General features: G+C 39.1%; 1 protein-coding gene across 12 annotated transcripts in view; it reads right to left on the reverse strand.

The window, feature by feature from the left end:
• The window catches only part of LOC131684805 (uncharacterized), a 66888-nt gene that overhangs the window by 25091 nt on the left and 23484 nt on the right, over positions 1-18313 (reverse strand). The gene's annotated exons all lie outside the window — the stretch shown is intronic.

The raw sequence follows: 18313 nt of genomic DNA on the forward strand, positions 1-18313 counted from the left end.
ACTGTACCCTAATTCATATTAGCTCCTGTATTCATCCCACCCATTTGAATACATTAGTTAGAGCAGTGTCTGCTCTCGCTATTCAACGTATTAGATCAAATGGTAGGATGAATAAGGGTGCGTTGATTCGACTTTTTACTTCGCTCAAACGCTAGTATTTAACATTTTCCAAACCAGATTTTTTATGTTACTGCTTCTTAAGAACGAAGCAAGTCTGTTGATACCTATTTAAGCGCAATCCAATCACTATAAGCGGAGTTACAATCGAAATAGTTTGACATCCTGACTAATGAGCGGAATAAGGGTACTCGTCTACCTATACAAGTCGCAAATAAATACTACTCTCTGCATGTCTCTCTCTGTTCTCTCTCTATCTCAAAACTGAAATCAAAACATATCGAGCTCTAGGCAGGATAAGAAAAACATTGCACAATTTTTTGGAGATCAATAAGAATAGAAAGAACAGATCATGTCCAAAACGAAGGAAAGTATCCACAGAATGTTTAGAACATTAATTATAAATGTTGAAAATGTTGACGCCAAAAACGGCCGAAACGTCGGATAATTCAAAACCAAGTCGTTTGATTTATATACAAGACTTAGAAAGCCAATTATTAAGTTGAAAATACAAGAATGAATAAACAGTATTCAATTTATTATAAGACAAATCACAGTACCAATTAGTTCATATGTATGTATTCCTTTATTGAGACTATTCGTCGCTTTCAAACAAAAATCAGTCGACCGTCATTAGGCAAAATTATTTTTGTCCTAACGCTATTCGAAAAAATGACATTCGGCCGATTGACCCATTCGGCCAAGTGGCATTCGGCCAAATACTATTGGGCCAAGTAGCTTGCGGTCAAATGTCCGAACGCCGTTATGAGATATTTAGCTTTGAAATGTTGGTACTGGTGGTACATTTGCAATATAGACAGAAGGAACAATTTTTTGAAAGAAGGTTGACCTTATTTATTTGTTTATTTTGTTTAATACATCAACAGGCATATCAAAGCCCCAATCTTATTTCTAATAATCAAGTCACACATAAAAACAATAATCATACAATAATTACAAACAAAGAATAAAAAGGTCAAGTGTTGTTAACGAAATGAATAAACAATCTGGAGAAACGTACACGCAGAGTATGTCGAGAAACGTTGAAATCAAATGCTGAAGCTACCTGGTTGAAAATTCGTTGCAGACCAGTGATGGCTCCATACATACTATAATTTGTGCGTCGGAATGGCAACCGGAACATATTGTTGTTACGTAGTGCTCGAGGGGCGACGTTTATGTTGTTTTGTTCCAAAATAGCTGGGGCATCTATACGGCCTTGCAGAGTGCCAGCGATGAACAAAGCTCTTGTGGTATTCTTTCGAACATGTAGGGGCTCTAGTTGAATACGGAGCGCTAAACGTAAAAATCGTCGCTGCACACTTTCAATTCTTTCAACGCCATTATTATAGTTCGGGCTCCACACTTCAGGGCAATATTCTAGAATTGATCGGGATAAAGAGCAGTACAGCGATTTTTTTTCGAGAGTTGTCCTACTGGAGCTGTAGAGCTAGGTTCTCGGAAGGGCTCCCCGTCAGAATCACATACTACAATTTGCAGACAAGACAGGCAATGTCGCCCAATAAAACACTGCATTAGGCCAATTGTAGCGGGCCCTGATTCTGAATGTGATATTCATTGTACGGTTCAGGTATGTGCGGACGTAGGGATTCGCGATCGCATGTATCATCGCGAAGGGTTCGAGCATTTGTACGTTAACGTGTTCGATCGCGTGTGCGTTTGTATGTCGCGTGTGCTAACGTGTATGTAACCTCGCGTATATAAAATCTATTTTATAACCGTGTGCATTTCGCATATTCGCGTGTGTTCTTTGGATAATCGTGCGCGGACCCTGAATCTAATACTTTATATTTGATGTACGGCTCAGATGCTAAATGAAAGTGAGATCTTCCATATCACGAGTTCCCGGCGATGTCGCCGTAGAGCGTGTGGTCTAGTGGATATGAGCTTTATTTTTTTGATTGGTCCAACTGAATGTATGGACCTAAATTACTAGAATGAAGGCTAAAGATTTCCGGACGTGACCGATTCATGATCGCGCGCGTTTGCGGATTCGCGTTCGTAACTTCGTAAGTAGTAAAACGTTCACATAAATACCGGAGTGTTATCAAGTTTGCGCGATAGCGGGCATAGGTGTGCGTAGATGATCGCGAAGGGCTTAAGCGTTCCTATATTGACGTGTTTGTCGCGTGTGCTCGCGTGTATGTGACTTCGCGTGTATAAATTCGATTTTGAAACCCTGCGGCCATTCATATATTCGCGGACCGTCATTCTGATATTTAGTTTGGTGTACGGATCACATTCTGACAGGGAGTGAGTTATCCCATATCACTAGAGTTCCCGGTCATGTCACCATGGAACGTTTTGTCTAGTGGATATGGGAGCAATTTTTCTTAATTCTTCAATTTTTTTTTTTTTAAATTAACATGGACCTAGACTGTTGGTACCGAGGATAGAGACTTCCGGACGATTCCGATTCATGATGGCGCGAACGCGGGAGTTTGTAGATTAACGCTTGAGATCGCGTTGGTAAGTTTATGAGCGCTGAGACGTTAACCTTATCACCGGGGTATAATCATGCTTGCGAGTTGGTGGGCGTGGATTGGATTTCTTCAAAAACTACGTGTTTCAGTTTATTAAGTTGATCTAGTTGAGCATTAACTAGTGGCTGAACAGTATGTTTAAGAGAAGGTTCCATCCATAAGAGATTGTCATCTCTGTTTCTGAAAACAGCGAATCCGATTCGTTATAAACGAGTGTTACTCGCCATCTTCACGAGCCAGAGCGACAGAGCGATTTAAGAGATAAAAACACCCACCTTCAGTCTGATCATCTCTTATAGATGACAGTCCATCGATCCGAATCGAATGACTCGATCACTATGCTCAAGATCAAATGAGTCCCCGAACAACCGAACCAGCATGTTCCCCCATTTGAAAGTAGAAACATCCATATCAGCCGCCCGCCAAAACACTCGATCGAATGATTATTAGTTATGAGATTCAGAGGTCAATGAACCAGCACTCGCTCGGATCTCCCACTCTTATCGACCAAGCAAGAGTACGCGCCCATTAGGCTCATCACCCAAGCCCAGGGATAAAGAGCAGTACAGCGATTTGAGACAATAAACATCCGTAAAGTTTTTGGTTATCCTGAATATGCATCCCAGTGCTCGAGATGCTTTACCAACTGCATAGGATACGTGTTGTTTAAACGTAAGTTGAGAATCCAGAATCACTCCCAGATCCTTCACGTGACTGACACATTCGATTTCTGTCTCTAGTAGACGGTAGTTAAAATAAATTGAATCCTTCTTCCGTGAAAAAGATATTACCGAGCACTTCTTCGGGTTTACATACATACAGTTCGTATTGCACCAATCAGCAAAGACTAGAAGCTGCTGTTGAGAACTCTGCAATCTTCAATTGAATGAATTATTGAAATTATTGAAAAATCTTGAGGTCATCTGCGAAGTGGAGTCTTCAAAATTCTTCTCGATCGGTGAGGTAGGATCGAAACCATTGCAAAATACTACCATTAATTCCAAATCTCTCCATTTTTGCTATTGCGATATCGTGGTTTATCTTGTCAAAAGCGGCAGATAAGTCGGTGTAAACAACGTCGGTTTGAGCGCGATGTTCCATACTCTGTTATGAAGGATGTTAAACATAATGGGTTAGACGCAGTTGACCGTCCAGACGTGAAACCGTGTTGATCGTCACTTAGGTACTGCTTACAGTGCTTACAAGCTCGAACAACTTCGAGACAGCACTCAATGAAGTTATTCCACGGTAATTATTGACGTCTCGCTTATTGCCCTTTTTATGTTCTGGGAACATGTTCGCTGATTTCCAGCAAGATGGAAAAATACCTCTGTCAATAGATGTTCGAAAGATGTGAAGAAGCGGATTAACCAAAACTTCAATGTGCCTTATCAGAAAAGCGGAGGGGAACCCGTCGGGTCCCGGATTGAAGGATGACTTAAGTCGAGAGGAAGCTCTGGTAATCATCGTTGCGTTGACATCGATAGCACTCAGAGTTTGAACCACAAGTAGAGCTCTGCTAGCAGCTAGTTTGATTTGCTCAATAGTTAATTCCTCATCTGTGAACACGTTCGCGAATTTTTCCGAAAAAAGTGCACATATATCTCGTGATGTGGAAGCTGTGTTACCATTGAAAGTCATAGACGACGGCAGTCCAGATTCCTTGCGCTGCTCGTTCACATATTTCCAGAAACGTTTAGGATGCGACTTGAGATTACGCTGAATATTTTGCTGATATCGATAGAAACAGTTTTGACTGGCTCGTTTGTACGCATGGTTGAGACTGACGTAATACTCTCTGAGTGATATTGTACGATACTTGGTAAACCTTCGCAGGGCAGCTCTCTTAATAGACTTCAACCGTCGCAATGTACTCGTTTGCCATGGAGGGCCGGTTTGTCGACGGTGAACTTTCTTCGGAACGTACCTGTCAATAACGTACGCCAGAACGTTGGAAAAAGTTTGAACTGCGGATTCGACATCTTCGAGATCCAAAATATTTTCCCAATCGATGGCGGAAAAAAGGTCCGCGATACTACGATGGTCGGCTTTTCGGAAATCGTAGGTGACAGAAAGTGGTGCAAAATCGAAATCATGCACCACAGTGTTATCAATCGTAGCGATCAATGGAGGATGATGCATCACTGGTTTTACTAGAGGAGAGAGCGCCATCACTATTGATATGGCGGAAACCTGATCGCTGGCAAAACAAAGATCGAGATGGCGGCTATTTTCATTGGCAATAGAATTGATTTGTAGTAACGTGGCTGAGCTATAGCTGTCAAGTAGCCTCACTGCAGCTGGGTGGAGTACGGAATGGTCCGAATCCGGATAAAGGAATCCGTTGCGGGAAGACTTCCATGAAATGCTAGGAAGATTAAAATCTCCTAGTACCATGATCTCATCAACTGCGTTCGCGTCTTCGAGGATAGTAAAAAGTGAGCTGCAGTGTGCTTCAACATATTCGATATCACGAGCGCGGTCAGGTGGCACATACAACGCACACAAGTATAACTTACGGTCGCCAAGCACGATAATCGTCCAAACCTGCTCTAGGCAAGCCCAAGAAATATTCTCGAAAGTTTTTGCCTTCAAACTAGTATTAACCGCTACTAATACGTCGCCTCCGGTGGATTTTCGGCTATTGCTAGGGCTCCGGTCGCAACGAAACACTTCGTATCCAGTACCGAACACCAGACTGGAAAGCGTCTCATCGTTCAACCACGTTTCGACGAAGACACGGATGTCAAAATTCTTATCGGATATTGCAAGGCGGTATTGCTCGATGATTGAGTTGATACCACCAACATTTTGGTAGTATAACAGCAGCTTATCCCGTCGTTGACCAAGGCTGGAAATCGAAGAGCTTTGAGGCAAGGAAGAGCTCACAGATGCAAGTCGGAAGACCCCTCGTCCCAACTCCACCACAGAACCGGGACGGCTGCTGCCCTTCTCGCGTATTATATTTTTGTTTGCTCTTTTTTATGGTAAATTAAGCATTCTACAAGACGTTTGTTGGAAAATTCATTGGTGGGCTTTGTTTTGCTCAATTCCTGCGAATAGTTTTCTGTCGACGAAGATCTTTTATTGGTCTTATTCGTTAGATGTTGGATGGAATCGATGACGAAGTAATCAGCGGATCAGAAACGTCTTATGGAATCGAATTAGAGATGATTGTGATGTTTTGAGGGTCGTTGTGGTATATTGAGCAGGTTGACGGTGGACCCATGCGTCACCTCTGAAAATGTCAAGACGTCTTCGTGGATATGCGACGATATCTAACGAAACGTTCGGGATTACGTTACTTAAATTCGAGATTACGTTACTTTGTTAACTTATGCAAAATTCTGTTGGAGCAGAGAATTGAACCTCCAACAATGCATCAATGGTTCGGCGATTTCCTGCTTTCATCATATGCAGATCATATGCAGTATCTAAAACCTCTTAACCAACTTCCCTAAATGATGGGATGAACATTTGCATCACTGCCGATTATGAATCCATTTGAAAATCCATTTCTTTGAGAGTATGATATAACACTTTGGAAATGATCAGGAAGTTATGATTTCTACGCGACAAATATTCTCAACAATAGACACATTTTCTACCCATTTCCTGTGAGCTTAAATATAAGAAATGCGTAATTAACACAAGTATTTAGAATTATGTATGCCCGTGACTTTTCACGTGAATTTGCCATACCAATATTATTAGAAACCACATTAACAAATACTATTTCAAACGTAGAATGATCCACGTCTTTTGAAGCCTTTTCTAAGGGGAACAATATTACAACCCTCTTGAAACGAGGAATAACTAGTGGGAGTGAACTAGAGCACTATATATTTCATCTGAAGCTATTACGGCTCATTTTGTCATTCGCATGGAATCCAATTTTCAATGTAAACTGGGTTGGATGACTATAGTCATGATTTTCGTTACATGGCCTCCTGCGAAGAGATAAAAGTGTTCTCATCCTCCTAGTGGACTCCAAACTTTTTCTGGTGAATGACTATGAGAAACAACTTATCCTAACAATAGTAAGATTAGTCTTGCGATACCAACAAAATACTGACAAAATCGGTTATCCATACAAACGAGCCAGCAAACACCAACACTACACCATTGAACAATCTCGCTTCTACAAGCCTTGCCAAATTTCATGCTCATTAGCTCTCGCCTCATTAATCACTATCCAATCGAGCCTGACCATATAGACCGTCTAACTAACCAGCCACAAAAGCAAAGAGCCAAAATAGACTGCACGCTGTTTTTTCCTCGAAATCCAAAACCCATTCGAATATACGACTGGGAAAAGCCAAATTTTGCAGCTCATTTTCGCTTAATCTCAAGGCCATTCAATAACGATGCCACCTTTGAGCGTGGACCCAACCAGACCGTTAGCATTTGGTGCAGCATTCAGCTGGCCCAGTTTTACGCTGACACAATCAACAACGGTCCAAACACCTACCAATCGAGGAGATCCATTGACGAACTAACACCAGCGATCGCAAAACAGCTGGATCCATGCCAACGAATTTAGCATTCGGTTGAATGCCAAAAAAATGGAGAATGAACACATTGGTTGAATATTTAATACATGGTATGTAAATGGGTTATTTTTGGTGCAACCAGATGTATCGAGCTGGCTCCGTAATTTGATTGAAATTTTGCAAACGTGTCTTTTTATCGTCTTTATAAATTATATTTGAGAGATGATGTTATTGTTACCAAGGTGTTCATGTAGCCAGCTTGCGTGATTCATTCATACATTATCTTGCCGTATTCCAATACCATAGTTGCTGTCGTTCGTTTAGGTTGATACGTGACAAATCGACCTACAGTTTTGAAAAGCACAAAATCGCGTGCCAGTTTGTGGTGGGCGCCTAACTGACCCGTTTTCACAGTTTTGTTATTGTTATCGACTTCTTGGGGCATTCATGTATTTCTCATTGCATTAAAAATTGGAGTTAAAAAAAGTTGCATTAATTTGTCTAAACAAATGAGAACAATTACATCCATTGAGCTCATTGTTGCTGCTATCTGTGCTGGTTGTAATGCCGTTTTATGTTAAGCAAATGCCGGTTCGGTAAGTATCTTGAAGCATTGAACCGAGAATTCACACGCCAGCCACATTCGAATTTTGTACCAGTCAGTCAGTCGGTTCGTCAGTCAGTCTGTCAGTGTGCCAACAATTAAATAATGAAAAAATTGAAACTGGTCGAAATAATATTATCCGAGGAGTGTGCCTCGCGCCCAGTTTTGTACCACACATGGGTATAGCAAACAAGACACGATGGGAAAAGAAGTAAGAAAAGTTGTGCGGAATAAAAACAAACAAAAGCATTGAAGTTCCATCTGAGTGAGATATGTACGTTTAGTGCAGAAAAAAAAATCAAACACCGAACGATCGCTCAGACATAATGAATATTACATCAGCCGAGGGGTCCGCGGAACTTTCCGCGATCGAGACTAACAACGTACAAATTGGTGGGTACAGATCGCGCCGATAATAATCCGTGGAAATAAAGCGCCAGCAAGAAGGGGAGCGGGTGCTTGTGGCAATCGAGACTCCGCATTACGTGCTATTTCTCCGGCTGCTGTTGTTGGTTTCCGTTGGAGTTTCCAGCAACCATATTGTGGTTGGATCTGAGCAAACCGTTGGTGAAAAGTTGCATTCTGGTTTCTAATGTCGTTGGGAGTCAGGCATGCGCTCGCATATTGCTTTATTAATGCTGGACTTGGTTTGGCCTTGACATGGTTCGTTCAATATTGGAGTTTAATGGGTTACAGTATGTATGAAGATTTGTGTATGACGATTATGCTTGGTATAAGATCCAAGTTTAGCGTGTTCAGTAGAATTTTTGCCCACTTATTTTTCGGTGTTAATGAGCCGGGGGTTTCAAAGCATTATGCATTATGTTGCGGCGAACATAAGTAATGCTTAAATGGCACTGGAAACTAACTCTACGAATTGATCGAAATTGGAATTTTGTTATAACGAAATATCGACCAATGAACATTATTAAAAGTTGAGTGTTGACATTCTGCCAGCCTAATATCGAAATCCATGGCATAATCGAAACCCAAGTAAAACGGTGGGCAGGCACACCTGTACCAACACTTTCGATATTTTCAACTTCATCGGTGCAAAATTTGATTGATCAAAATAACTTCGCGTAACTGTACCAGCTTAAATTCGAACACAAAACAACCTGACGCTCAGTGATTATTGTGTAAAATCTTATAACGTGTTGCAGGTCTCATTCAAATCTATCCGCGCATTAGGCGCAAAGTACCACACCCACCCTGTCTGTGTAGCTCCTCTGAAAAAAATAATGATCAATGGCTTGACTTGGACTATTATTGTTTCACATAAAATAGTAATTAGTAGAAGTAGCATTGTAGAAGAGTTAAAAAACTGAAAATGATCTCACTAACCTAGTGGCGCCGTGGCCCACCCCCTTAGTTGATTGTAAGTGCCAAAAATTACACCTACATATTTATTCGCGTAACGTTCCGCACCTACTATTGCGTGTGCAATTACAAATTGATAATGGAACTGATTGAGTAAGCTTCGCCGAGGGAGAAAATTGTACCGCTCTCATCAGATTATGCGATAATCAAATTACGCCCGGCATCACTGATGGGGAATCGATTTCAAACAGTCGGACACAGCTCAACGAACGAGAGTGAAAATCATTTCTTGGTACAATGCACCGGCTACCGCGAGCTGCGGATAGTGTTTTTGCTTGTATTTCTTCGCTTTACTTTGTACGCATGGATTAGCGGAAGGAGGACAAAAAAACGGCACGGAGCTGAGTGCAATCCGAGCCGAACCAATATCCTGTTTTATTACGATTAATGTAGGATTTAAATGCTCACTCAATATTCAAATGAAAAATTATGGGACAATGACATTAGGAATATTTCATGTTCGATGAACATAATGGAATAACAAAACATTGAATTGTATTATATTTACATCGCCAATGTTGTAATTTGTTACATTGAGTAAAGTTTCGAGCGTTAAGTGTGATTCTAAATATTGAAAAATCTCCTATGTTACGAACCACTGAATGGGTTGCACGGCTATAACGTTGCAAATATTAACCCCAGTACCAATGGGTCTGGGTGCCATTTCAGCCGAAGTCATTGCGATTCTCTGAAGTGAAAAATCTGTGAATACATATATCTTCGGAAGGAAAGTAAAGATGTTGGCCCCAATATAAAGGGTCCACACGGTGGAGTCAACATCGGTGATAGATACAGAGGACAGAGGCTAATGGAAAATAAATATAAACAAAACAATTTGCAACTAGTCATCATCGGATTTGATAATTTATCCACAAATCCACACAAGGTCAGGCAAGTTGGCAGGAATCAGTAGCGACTGACTCAAAAGGCCCGTTTCCCATATTGATCAGAGATTTGTGTATTGTCGTGATTTGTCTTTTCATAATTCCTTGATGGGAAGGATTGAGGAAGTGGTAAAGTTAGGGACAAGAAAAATAACTCAGAGAACATATACAATACGGAAGTATTCTTCACTTCCAACGGAATAAAAGACACCTTCTCGATGAGCCGATATCTCAACACTCCTGAGGGAATATTAAAATAACTGCACGACAACATACCCGAAGAGATATTGTCATTCAAAGTCGGCTTAAAAATAAACTGTAGTTTTAACACACTGTGTTAAGAAAAATAGCATACCCGATCAGAACATCATAACAGAAAGCTATCAAATTTATATCTCATGTTGATATAAATTACTCTCTGTGTTATCTTTATGATATACCGATCAGGAATGCAAGAAAGCTTATATCAAGATTATATTTTCTGGTGCTATCATTGGATTAATAATATGATATTAATGTACGCATACAACGATGATGTTACAGTAAGTTATATATTCTTTCACAATTATCTTTGAACGCTTACGGTTACACACATGACAGTATATTTGCTTATACACTGAGGTCTCTTTTTATGCGTCGTAATTCAAATTTTTAAAGCGAATTTTCTAAGTTTTTGATTTTTTTGATTTGGATTTTCAAAATTTCGCGTTTTGAGTATGGACAAGTTTTAGATGCAATTGGTCGGAGTCGGAGAACTTGTCAGTGAGGTGTTTGATTGACTTGCTTGGTTACAGTTGGATTAAGAGATGACATTGTCTATTTTCTGAGACACTCGTCTGACACATAACTTCGAGTAGGAGGCGTATGATTTAAATGTTAAAGCCATTATCATAACAAGCTTTGGAATCGTGAAGTTATCAAAGAACTTTTCCAAAGATTATAATTTTCCTATAAAACTTATTTCGAAGAATATGCAGGAAGTATCAAGCAGTCCAGATGAAATAAAGATACGCGAATTGAAATCATATTGCGAAAACGAATTTTCGGGTCACAAAAAAACTATCTGATATATTATACTGATCTCCAAAATTTTCGTAGTGTATTTTGAGGATCTTGGTAAAACTTTCAGTGCGATTTCTCCAATTTATGCAGGTTTTTATGAACACTTAAACCTTATCCAGTTTGCGGCTTTCTAGCTTGTGCGTTTTTTAAATTTCTAAACTATCGCGACTTTTTTATTTTATCCTCCGCATAAAAAGTGTTTGAGTTTACTTGAGTATATTTAATGGTTGAACTGACAAGTGATTTGAATGCGTTTTAGATAATCCTTGAAATATATAAAAACTTTAATGCAAAAATATTGTAAATTTCCTCCTTAAAATTTAATCGAATTTGGAAAAAATGTGTAACAGAAAAACATGAAATATTCAAGAATCCGTCCCATCGAACAAACATCAACAAATTCTCGAATTTTCTCATAAATCTGTTATATTCGCAGTTGATAGATATAACTTCTGTGAAAGATTTGCATTTCTAGCAATTTATTGGGTGCGAGATAATTGTACTGGTTTTTTTAGTCTTCCCCATATCAAAAATGCCAATAACAAATCCCCAAAAGAGACTTATTTTGAAACCTGAAAACACATTTGTTGCTTTGAATCTATGCGAAATTCTAAATAAGATTTCTCGTATTCTCCGTAAAATAATGTACGTAAAATATCCGCTCAATGTTACCATGTCGCATCGACATTATTTCTAAAAACCACGTAAAACACGTTAACGTACAAGAGAAGCGCCAAAGCGCACTATTTAGAATCTAAAAATAGCCCCTCTTTCCTAATCTGAAAAGACACTATAAAGCTATTCAGACTATCGTCATATAGACAGCTGTATTGGTGAGTAAAACTTAATAAAAACAAAGCGTATGGCATCAAGAAAACAAAGAGCACTTAGGCGTGGGCAAAGTTCAATGTGTGCGTTCTGGAAACGTCTTCTGCATCTATAATCGTTTTGCCCTTGACGGAAGCGTGGAATATTATGCTAACTTTAACATCAGTCGAAAACAACATCGTTGGTTCATGCAGGAAACTTCCCCATCAAACTCAGAATACCCAGGTTCAAAGCGGCAATATCGACAAATAATAATCTGCATGTCATATATTCACAATAACAATCAGCCAGCAGGTATGCAATCATTTGGCAATTCTATAAAAGCTTTTGATGCATGAAGCTTTTTGCTCCCAAAGCAAAAAGCGCCTTAATGTATGCTTTATTTTTCTCGTATTCTATTTTTAGACGTGCACGCTAAAATCGTTGATATTATACAATAAGTAATACAAGCTATGTTGGGGTCAATTATGCTATCTCATGTTGTTATGATCGTGTTATTTTTTTTTATTTTTGATTATAGAGGTTTTAACCTTAGGGTCGGTCGTTCGCCTCTTTTCGGGTAGAAATCTCTTTTTGGAAAAATCTCTAACCCTATGTGCGGGGTTGGGATTTGAACCCAGATGAGCTGCATACAAGGCAATCGATTTACCAACTACGCTATGCCCGTCCCCATGATCGTGTTATATTGCTATCAACGTTTGTTATAAATGTGATATTCGTACAGAATTTTTTGTTAGAATTTTTGTTATTTTAACACCTAACGGTTTCTGCTTTATAACAAAATTTGATAGGAAATCTTTCGTAACAAAATATCAGCATGCGTTATAATTGTGTTATTTCCTCCTGGTCGGGTATCCTTAAGTTTCAACGCTCTGTACATAAGTTCATCTATGTATGGAGAACAATATACCACAATATTCCTTTAAATGGTCGCAGTGGAAATCAAGGCTCTACAGCTTATAAAAACATGTATGAAGAACCAAAAATTGGGATACACAATTGCATTACTAAAGGACATTCCAAAATATATGAAGTTCCGCATTCGGATTCACAAAGATCGCACGAATAATACTCAGCACGCTAAATGCTAGCCATCTGCTAATTGAGTTTCCAATATCCAGTCAGTGCACTGACTAGAACACTGCAATTGTACATGGAAAAATGCAACAAATTCTTTGAAATTTCCGGACTCACATCTGGCAGAAAAAAATTGTATGAACACAAGTTGTCAAGCTACGCCAATGGTTGGCATGTTCGGATGCAGCCCTAGAGGGAATCTTGTGCTTTATCAAACTTATCGACAATGGTAGAAGTCCAGAACCAACAAAATCAGTCGTAGCGTCAGGTCTAGCCAATACATTCATTTCCACTAACACCGGAATGACCCATAGATAGGTAGATAGAATTTGAAATGTTAAGTTCCTTGACTAGAGTACGATATGCGATTACTAATTTCGATCTCGAATCTGTCCAACTAAGTGCTTTCAGGGCAGCCTGACGGTAATAATTTTTTTAACCGTGAATTCCCTGTTGAAGTGCCGATTGTACGCCACAAAGAATCGCGAAGATTTCTGCTTGGAATACGGTATAGTATCTACCAAGCGAATGCGACTGGTTTGATCTCAGTTCACTACAATAGACTCCAGCACCGGCTCGACCCTCCAACAAAGAACTACCAGTATAACAAACTACGTATTCTTCAAGTTGTCGCTCTATCCAGCCAGCCAGCCATTCTTCGCGAAGAAAATGGATAATTATGAAAGGAAAACAACATGTGAGTGTAAAATCACTGGGAGCAAGTGTATACTCATCCCAAGGAACCATTTGGGGCCACAGTTTTGTGTGGCTTGTTGCATGGTCTATTGGGTTACTGTTTCATAGCCCAGTAACCTTAAAACGGTATACACAAGAAAAAGCTTCTTGTTTCAGAAACACGTGAAGTGGTTTTATGTTCAAGAGTGCGTCTAGAGCTGAAGCAGGTGTTGTCGAGAACGCACCAGTCATCACCATCAAGACCATCCTCTGAAGATGGTTTATTTAACTTTGATTGGATCGTCATGACTGCTCCCTTCTGCCACCAAATAAGGCACCCGTATGCCAGCAATTGTCTAATAATTCTTTCTTGAATTCTAAAATCGATGTGAGCTTTCAAATTAAGTTTTGAGTTAAGAATTACCCCTACGTATTTAACTTCTCAGAGTCAAAGAGCAACCAGGGAAAACTTGTAAACTGGAAAAGCCCCCGGACCACGTCCAGGTACAGTATCATACCGAGGATAATCCGTACTTCTCATGTCACAATAATTCATAATATTTTGATTGTCCAATGCAATATACAACACATGGTAAAATAAATACTGGTTGACGTAATACACGTACAACAATCATGTCAGAATTGTATTCATGAACAACAGATGAGCAAGAACATTGAGGACAGAACTCAGCAGCATCTAATGATTTTTGAATTCACTGCATCACCCACCAACACTAAGGCGAACATCAATGGTTCTTTTCCGAATCACCTTAATTATCATTAATAATAATTTGAACTAATTTGAATATCATTAGATTTGAAATAGCAGTCCGAAGCATAGTCACGACACTCCGGTTATGTCGCAGACATTACTCACCCATCATTTTCACTGTATGGACACTCATTAGACGATAGTTTTTTTTTTCTATTAATGATGGCATTGCAAAAAAATTGTCAAATGCTTAAAATGTACGTTAGTTAGAGAAGCGGAGAAATTCGAATGAACACTTTGTGCGATGGAAAGGGTCGCCCTGAAAAGTGCGATTTTTTCGTTTCTTCGGACAAAAGGTGATTTAGGTTGCGGAGGCCTTCTTCGGCCACAGAACGGCCTGGATGTTAGGTAACACTCCATCCTGGGCAATGGTCACGCCGTTGTTCAGTTCTTCGTCATTTCGAATGACCAGCTGCAGATGACGGGAGATGATCCTGTTCTTTTTATTGTCACGGGCAGCGTTTCCTGCCAGCTCCAATACTTAAGCGGCAAGATATTCCATCACTGCTGCCAGGTAGACGAGTGCTCTGGCACCGACATACTCGACGTAGTGATCCTTTTTCAGCAAACGATGGATTCGACCGACAGAAAAACCAGCACGAACTGAGCGGATTTTGTACTTTCCCTTCACTTTTCGTCATTTACCGTGTCCAGACAACACAAGTTTAAAACCTGAATGGTGCCACACTCGCATTCGACCGATGGTTTTGTACTCAGTTAAGTTTACGTTCGAAGCCAAAGGGGCTGCCCATCGAACGAATACAGTTTACTTCCATCGTCAATCGCAATTGCATGTTTGTGTTGCGTTATTGCCCTTATCTTGAGCACTTGTATGTAAGAGGGTCTGAACGCGTGCGTGTGTGTCGCGTGAATATATTCGTTTACATAACCGTACAACCGCTTGCATATTCGCGGTTCAGATCTAGAAGGGAGTGAGTTCCCCCATATCATTAGAGTAACCGGTCAATGCGCTCTGGGACTTCTAATGAATGAAGTTATTTTTTGAAGAGGAGATTGAAGACATGAACCTGGACTGCTCGGAACAAATATAGCAACTTCCGCCCGTGACCGATTCATAATAGTGTATGAACGGGCGTTAGTATAGTCGCATGGCCGTTTGTATGTCGCATATGCTAGCGTGTATATTCGTTTTTATAACCGAGTAGTCGTTTGTATATTCGCGTTCTCTTTTAAATGTTCGTAAGGATCGTAATTTTGATGTTTGTTTGATTTTGAGTGTATGGTTCCGATGAAGGAAGACAGTAAACTTCCCTATCTCACTGAAGTCTGTGGCGCTCTGACACATATTGTCTAGTGTATAGAAGGTCCATATTTGAGGGCTACCTGACGAATACGACTCACGATAGCGCTAGAGTGGGCGTTTATATGTAGACACTTGAGACCGCGTATATAAATTTGTAAATGCTAACATTTCGTCCTAATCACCAGGATGTTTTTATGATCGCATGATAGTGGATCTAGGTATGTGGGAACAATCATGTTTTACCAGATTTGTATTATTCCGGAAGACACGAGCGTTTGTTGTAGTGCACGTTTTTAACGCGTATGTGGCGTATGCTAGCTCGTTTTTAATTTCGCAGATACTAATGACTATAACCGTGTGATCCTTTACATATTCCGTGTGCTTTTGAGTGTCACTGATAACACTAGTTTACAAATTTTGGGTTAATTGCGTGAAGTTAAGAAAAAAGGTGTTTTCTAAGTCAACTTTGGCTCGCTGAGCACGAAAATCATATCCGTTTTCTTTTTCAAAGAACCGTTTTTGTGATCTTTTGAAAAAGGTGTTTTTGAGCAATTTTTGCAGTTTTTGGTCAATATCTCAGAAACAAATCTTCCAAATAACACAAACGATTCACCATTCGAAAGGTACTGATGCGCCAATTCCAAAAATATGTAACATGTTAGGATAAAATATCAACAATTTAGGGTTAGGAGCAACCAAAAAAAGTAGTGTTTGGTAAAATTACTAATTTTTAGTTGATTTTTCATAAAAAAATAAATCTGTAAAAAAATCTTTTAAAATCTCATGTGATAGACACTTTTTTTATTTCAATTATAGAGGTTTTAACCTTAAGGTCATTCGCCTCTTCGGGTTAGAAAAATCTCTTAGGAAAAATTTCTAACCCTATGTGCGGGGTCGGGACTCGAACCCAGGTGCGCTGCGTACAAGGCAATCGATTTACCAATACGCTACGCCCACTCCCCGTAGACAAACTTCTCACGTGAATTTTAAGCCTAAGATCACGAACATCCGACAAAAGTGTTTTCTTTTGCTTCCGCTTTTTTGTTTTTGCTCTATTTTTTATCACAAATTTTTTTTTTCATGTTTTCAGAATCTAATGTTTAATTTTAACAATTTTAAGATAATCGCGATAAGCTAATAAGAAAGGTATTTCCTCAGTTAATTTTGGATCGCTGAATACGAAAACCAAGTCCATTTTTTTTTTATCAAAGAAGCATTTTCAAAATTTCTTTGAAAAAGGTGTTTTTGGGCACTATTTTAATTATTTGTTAATATCTTGTTCGAATAGGATCCGATCGAAACAGTTCGCAAGGTATTGCTGTGCCCTTTCCGAAAATGTATAATATGCGTAGATCAAATCTCGACAAACATATGATTACGGCTTAAAAGCCAACTGTCAAAATTCTTCTTGAAAGGAAATTTCAGACAAACTGTTACCCGCCAATCACAGATGTTTATAATAAACAAAAAGAAAAAGTTTTCTCTTCCATTAACTGCTATGAACTGCGTTTAGCCAGTAACGGTTCGTTCGGAATTTCCTTTCGAAGAGAATTTTGACAGTTGGCTTTTAAGCCGTAATCGTATGTTTGTTGAGAAATGTACATTTATTATGATTACAATAGACCAAAGTAAAAAAAATCCAATGTTCGACCTTTTTTAAAAAAATGCATATTTCTAGTAATTTTTTCTTAATAAATCAAGGAAAGAAGAAAATTCTTCTAGAATCTAATTAGATAAATTATCTTTTTGCATAAATTTTAATCCAATGGTCACAAAAGTCGGATGAAAAATGTAGATGGTATGAAGCACTAAGTTAAAATTGTATCTATTTATTTTTCGCACAATCATAGTTCGGCTGAAATAATATTCTATACTTGATAGTTATTGTTTGTGTTGGGTACTGTCTTTTCGAGCTTGCATCCATCCATCCTGCGGCATTTGAATGGTTTTGGATATTTCATTGTACAACTAAGTGCTCTTTTTAAAATGTGGAAATATCGTTGGAAAAGTTTTGTTTTGTCTGTGGTGAGTACATATTTTACGAATTAAAGGAACTTTCGCCTTCTGCTTCAAGAGGCTTCACAGCAGATTCTCAGTTCACAGAATATTACGTGGCTAGTGCTACGATCCAACTGAGACTCCTTCCCGATAGGGACTCGAATATTTGACGACTGGCTTATGATACCAGTGCTACACCCTCTAAACCGCCACACCAGGACAGGGTCCGCTAAAATCATAAAATTTCCATTTCGCTCAATGTGCCATAGCATCAACATTTTCCATTCGATGTTAGTGATATTAGGCTTAAAATTAACGTAAACATATTATCTGTCATCTTAGATTCTAAAAGGTCCGAAAAAAATTTGTTCTTTGGTAAAAAAAACATTTAAAAATGAGTTAATGGTCAAAAATGCACTTTTTTAAAACTGGTCGCTTGCAGCACGAAAAAATTTACATATGATCGTCACATATTATATGTTTTTGGAAAGGGCATTTCGGCACCTTTCAATCCGCATATTGAATAAATTAATTGAATGATTTTGACACGAAATATTGACTAAAAACTACAAAATGTGCTCAAAAACGAGTTTTTGAGAAAATCACAAAATCGCTTCTTTGAACAAAAAAATGAATATTGTTTTCTGTTCAGCGA

The sequence above is a fragment of the Topomyia yanbarensis genome, chromosome 2 (genome assembly GCF_030247195.1).
Source record: "Topomyia yanbarensis strain Yona2022 chromosome 2, ASM3024719v1, whole genome shotgun sequence".
Lineage (NCBI taxonomy): Eukaryota > Metazoa > Arthropoda > Insecta > Diptera > Culicidae > Topomyia > Topomyia yanbarensis.